General features: G+C 37.0%; 1 protein-coding gene across 3 annotated transcripts in view; it reads right to left on the minus strand.

Moving 5' to 3' along the window:
- Positions 1-5,595, minus strand: part of GKAP1 (G kinase anchoring protein 1) — a 64,481-nt gene extending 58,886 nt beyond the window's left edge. For 2 of the 3 annotated variants that reach the window (XM_011372047.2, XM_011372046.2), the window contains exon 1: positions 5,441-5,594. The gene's annotated coding sequence lies outside the window, so the exon portion shown is untranslated. Of the gene's footprint in view, positions 1-5,440 lie in introns of all 3 variants that reach the window. The other variant, XM_023537772.1, reaches the window with a different exon arrangement.
- Between the last annotated feature and the right edge of the window lie 405 nt (positions 5,596-6,000).

The raw sequence follows: 6,000 nt of genomic DNA on the forward strand, positions 1-6,000 counted from the left end.
AAATAGCAGACATTTCCCCCTACTTGCCAGTGACATGTCTTTTTAATGGCATAAAATCTAGCTGCAAGGTGACTACTCAAACAACGCACATGCTTTCTGCAAATTAGAGCTTCATCATTATTTAAAACACTTGAAGTTAAAAAGTCCAACTGAATTTGAATTACTTTCATTTTGTCAGAAAAAAATTTGTATTACATTTTCAAGAAAGGATTTTTGATTCTTTAAAATAATTTTAACTTATAAATTACTGAATGGTTATACAGCAAAAATGATTTGTTTTGTTACCTATTCACTTCCAAATAAAATTTAATGGAAATTCAATAAAAAGAAAGTATAATTTAAAAGTCTGGAACAGAAATTATGCATTCTAATTTCATGGATAAATTTTATTTAAAAATTTATGTTCATGGACACACGCACAGTCTTCTCATTAGAAACATGAAAAGATTTTGAAGTTTTATATAAATTCAACATTTAGTATTTTTCCTAATATACTTTTTGTTTTTACCTATCCTAATCATTTACTATAAAGAAAATGTAATCCATTTTTTTCCACCCAGTTCTATAGAGACACCACTGACCCCCTCTCAGTTTGGGGACAATGAGATGCCACTGGTCCTTTACGTTAGTAATGCATAAGTCACATGGCAGAAAAGTTCTAACACAAGAGTGTTGACCTGGAGCAAGAATGCCTGGTCAAATCAACTTGCTGCTTACTGTGAGCCCCTTAAGCAACCTGACCTCTCAGTTTCCTCACCTGTGAAACAGGGACAAGAATGCCTACCTCATTGAGTTGTTGCAAAGATTGAATAAGTTATATAAATAAAGTGCTTAGAACAGTAGCCAGTACAGCAGAAGTACTCAAATGTTAACATCTACTGGTGTTCTTCCTCTGGTTAACTAAAATAAGTCTTGAGGTCCTATGAAGCACAGAAGAATTGGCATAAGCTGTTTAAAAATTGGGCTAAGCATGTCTGACTCCATTACAAAAAGTGTTTTGAAACAAATCAACACCTGGCCCTTCTAAAAGCTAAGGTTTTAATCTTTGAAATGAAAAAAACAAAAAGTTATTACACATTGAGAAGTAGTAGTTGAGCAGTGAGCCACTGAAAAGAGTCAGACCTAAAGATTACACCTAATATACTGCAGAAGAAAAATACCAATCTACCTGAAACCCAAGAGTCACAGTAAGGACTATGTCTTAAATAGTGGGCACATAGCAAACAATGTGTTTGTTGAAAAAATGAAAAGAAATAATGAAAGACAAAAATACAAGATGAAAAGAAAGCATTAGAACAAATACTGTTAAACTGAGAAAATAATGATAAACACTCAAAAGACAAAATAATTGATTTTCTGAGGAGGCAGCTACCTATGCTACACCTTGGCAACTCATGTACTAAAATACTTTACCTTATGAAAGGGTAGAATGGAAAAGGGCTCACCTATAAACCAGGTGTCCCCAAACTCCAGGCTGCAGACAAGTACGGGCCCATGGCTTGTTAGAAACTGGGCCGCACAGCAGGTGGTGAGTGGTGAGCAAGCAAAGGGAGCTTCATCTGTATCTGCAGCCACTCCCTAGTGCTAGCATAACTGCCTCAGCTCCACCTCAGATCATCGGGCATTAGATTCTCATAGGAGCACTGGTCCCTGGTGCCAAAAAAGTTGGGGACTGCTGCTATAAATGATCCCATTTCAGTCAGGAGTAGGAATACAAAAAAAAGAGAACAGGATAGTGGCAACCACTTTTACTATACTTTACATAATAGTAAATATTAAAGAATAGCTCTACTTAGCAGCTGAGAGTGAAGAGATGGGACAATCATCAAGGAAGGGCTCAATCATCTGTGCTACATATAGTACATAACATTCAACACATGATCTACCTCAACAGCCATGAAAGAAATCTATGCACCATGTCAAAAAGTACACTACCCAGTACTTCAGAAGAGGGGGAAATGTAAATTTTAAATGAAAAGGAATAAAAATATAAAAATAATCCCCAATCTATAAATGTTATTATTTACATACATACCAAAAAGAAGAAAATGCTTAGGACTACTTATTAGGCTTATTTTCCTTTCTATAGTTTTCACTATTTCCTCAAATATTCTACAATGACCACATTTCTTCTATAAGAAAAAAAGTCTTACCTTGAAAAAGGAAAATGGTCATCTATACCCAATTCAAAAAGGTAAACATGATGTAATCAATGCAATATTGATTTTTTTTTTTTCTGCCCCGTGTCAAACTTAAAAAGGGCAACTACAGGTCAGAATTGACAATGAGATGCCTTAGGTCCTTTAGATTAGTGATGCAAAAGATAAATGCCAAAGATTGATTATGTTGTGTTTTTAAGAGAACATTACTTTCCTTAACAAATTTTTCAGAATTTGCAAAAAGATACTTACATTATACAATTCAGGAATTCATTTGTTAACTTTTTTTTAAAACCCGGAAGAGAAAAACGAATAGGCAAACCATGAAAAAAATCAGGCTTCTTAAAGATACCATTTCAGGGCATGATTAGGGTTAGGTATTCCTTCAGTCTTGTGTCTTAAACTTCTGTATCGCCATCTACAGTCATATCTAAGATATGAGAATAAATTCAAATAGAGCTCTTCTCCCTCCCCCTACTATTTTTCTTTTTTTCTCTCTCATACAGTCTTTAAAATCTCTGCCATTTATATACACTTAAATGATATGGACTTAAGATACACTATACAAAAAAATTAAGTATAGTTAACGTCTACTAACCAGTGGTCCCCAACCTTTTTGGCACCAGGGACCAGTGCTCCTATGAGAATCTAATACCTAATGATCTGAGGTGGAGCTGAAGCAGTGATACTAGTACTGGGGAACGGCTACGAATATACATGAAGCTTCACTCGCTCTCCTACCGCTCACCTCCTTCTGTGTGGTCCAGTTCCTAACAGGCCACAGACTGGTACCAGTCAGCAGCCCAGGGGTTGAGGACCCCTGCACTAAGCTACCTATGTTGCTCAGTCTCTGAATGTGGTGGCTACTGCTATAAAACAGACATTTACATATTGCTAAAATGCTACACGAATTAGGTTTTTAATCCAGAAATCTAATGATTACTTCATATGTTTCTCCTATTTCCTGTGAGTCTCATTTTAAATATAACTTACAGGCTAATTTAAGTAATTGTGAAGGAAGAAAATTCACAATTAAAAAACAAATTATTCAGGTCAAAATGCACAAAAAACAAGTAAGTCCACAAATATAAATATGTAGGTAGCTCACCACTGATAAAAATTTAGTAATTTTATTTAACTTATTAAACATTAACTTATTAAATAACTTATTAAATATGTTAGGGCTTTTTATAAGCACTGTCTTCCTCAGATTTTGTGCCAGCAAAACAAACTACCTAAAATTTTCTGAACACGTTAGTTTTACTTCTTTGTATCTTTATGCTATTCCCTTTGCCTAAAATGCCCTCCATCTCTTCCACTTGAAACTTGTATTTATGCTTCAAAATCCTACTCAGGTATTTCTATAAAGCTTTCTCTGACTTGCCCTTTGAATTAGTCATTCTCTCCTCTGTAATATTTCTGTACTATACACTTATTCTTGTTATTCAATGGAATTATTTAAAATTATCGTTTACTGTTATGCCTAGCCCTCTATAATCCTTAAACTTCTGTATCTCCATCATATTTTAAGATCCTGAACGGAAAGGGCCTCTTTTTTCTATCCCTAACAAATACCACAAGACCTGATGCATGACATAAATTTATTGCATCTGAATTTTTTTTAAATATGCATATTCCCAAAGTACAAAGCTATACATGCATTGAAAGACATACTCTAAAGCAGAATGGACAGCAAAAGAAAATGCAAAATGCACTATACATAATCCTCAATTCCCATAATACAAATATTAATTCAAGATTATTAGAAGTTCAAAGTTACTTCATTATAAGTGCCATTCTACAACTAATATTGTTTAGGAAACATTTGTTTAGGAAAACATAATTGGTTTTAAAGTGTGGATTTAAAAGAATTAGGCTACATCAGGTTCTTAAACTAAACTACTTCTAAAAATGAATAGCCTAAACTCCAAGCGGCACGATTTCAAAATCACTGCTACTGTTGGTCTCCTCTACCAAAGTTCTGAGGACCACTGCCACTATGACCTCATCCCTCTAGACTATGACTTCTCTAGGTTAAAGAAAGATGGTAGCTGTGGCCATACCTCAGTACAGGAAACCGCAGTTAGGGTACTTCAAAACTGATGTACATGTATAAAATCCTCTAAGACAACCAAATTGATGCCTTTTTACAAAGTGAATTACAGTCCTCTTCTTCCATTAACATTATCAATCAGTTTGTCCAATAAAAAAATTAATACAATATAGATGCCAATGAGTGTGGTCTCATTGAAATGTAGCTTACATTAAAAAAAAAAAAAACCAGCATAAAATGAAATGGCATTGAGCATCAGTGATTTAATACCTGGTGAAATTTAAAAATTGTATTATTTCATGCTCTGTTCCTCAAATAACTTCAGCTTCTTATAAATGAAGGATCACAACCAAGTGCCAAATGTATACCAAAACTTTGCTAACACAATTATTACAAACAAATCACATATACTTAATATGTTTGCCTTAAATTCCATTTTTTTCTTCATAAATACTGCTTCCCCTCTCCGATCAGCGATGCCTAATTTCCATGGGCTGAAAAATCCAAGTAAAAAGTATAAACAAGTACTGAGGACTTCTCCCCTGAATAAAGCATACGTTATTTTCATTTGCCCCAATGTTCTTTTGGTTAGCTTCTAGTTTCTTGCTTTTGGTCTACAGAGTGAAGCCACTATTTGGAATCTTATGGATAAGTCTGTTGTAACCATTTATGACAATTAAGAATATCTTCCATTGATTAGGATTTGACTAATACCAGCTATAGTGTTATAAACCTGAGAGGAGAAAAAAAAACCCTATATTTCCACAAATTAAAGATTTTTATATCTTAATTTCCTGTAAAGTTTCTCTGATATAGTTGCAATGTCAAATTTATTTATGATTCCGGTTACAATCACAAGCACATTTACTACATAGACAATACTGAATGGTGTAGAAAAAAATTTCACTGGCTTTTCAGGAAAAAAAAAAAAGAGATCTATCATCAGTGATTCTAATGAAAGCTGTAACTATTCGATTGTAAAATGTGGCTAAGAATAAAAAATCTAAAAGAAGCTGGACAGAAAAAATATTTAATAGGCCTTTTTTTGTCTTGACTGTTCAATATCTACTAAGCACCTTAAATGTTAGAGACCTGACAAAATTCTGATAAGACTGCTTGTTCCAAACAATAGCAAAACAAACAAACAATTTAAAAGCCTCTTCATTTACTTTTCAATAGCTAGCGGAGAGGAGGAGGAGCACTTTATTCAAAAAGTAATTCACTATACCTCATTCATGAACGAAAGCCAAATTTCACCCACAGGCTGTTAACCGATGCTCCAAAACTTACTCGCACAAAGTACATAGAGAAAGAAATAGGGCTCGGTGAGACCTAACTCGAGCAAAGAAGCGGCTACAAAAACCTGAAAGGGAGAAAACAGCGAGTCAGGATGTCGCTCCAGAAATTTCCGAGCGCCCGGCTCCCCAAGAAGGAGCGCGATGCCCACGGCGGGGAGGGGGCGGCGGCACCTGTCACTCGGCGGCCCCGCGACCGCGGTAGCCCTCGGCCCCAACGGGATGTCAGGAGGCGAAGCCACGGCCCCAAAGCAGGGGTCTGGGGTCGGCGCGGGTCGCTCTCCGCCGCCCCCGAGCCCTGCAACGAGCGTCGGGGCCGCGGCCCTTCCCGAGGAGCGGCCCTCCCGCGCCCTCTGCCCGGCGGCTCCGGCCAGCGGGGCCCGTTGCCTCAGTCCGAGTCCCCTCGCCCCGAGCGCACGGAGCAGCGCGGCCGAGCCGCCGCTACCACCTCAGGGTGCCGGAGCGGATCCCCGTGAACCGGGCCCGCCCTCCG

The sequence above is a fragment of the Pteropus vampyrus genome, unplaced genomic scaffold, assembly GCF_000151845.1.
Source record: "Pteropus vampyrus isolate Shadow unplaced genomic scaffold, Pvam_2.0 Scaffold199, whole genome shotgun sequence".
Classification (NCBI taxonomy): domain Eukaryota; kingdom Metazoa; phylum Chordata; class Mammalia; order Chiroptera; family Pteropodidae; genus Pteropus; species Pteropus vampyrus.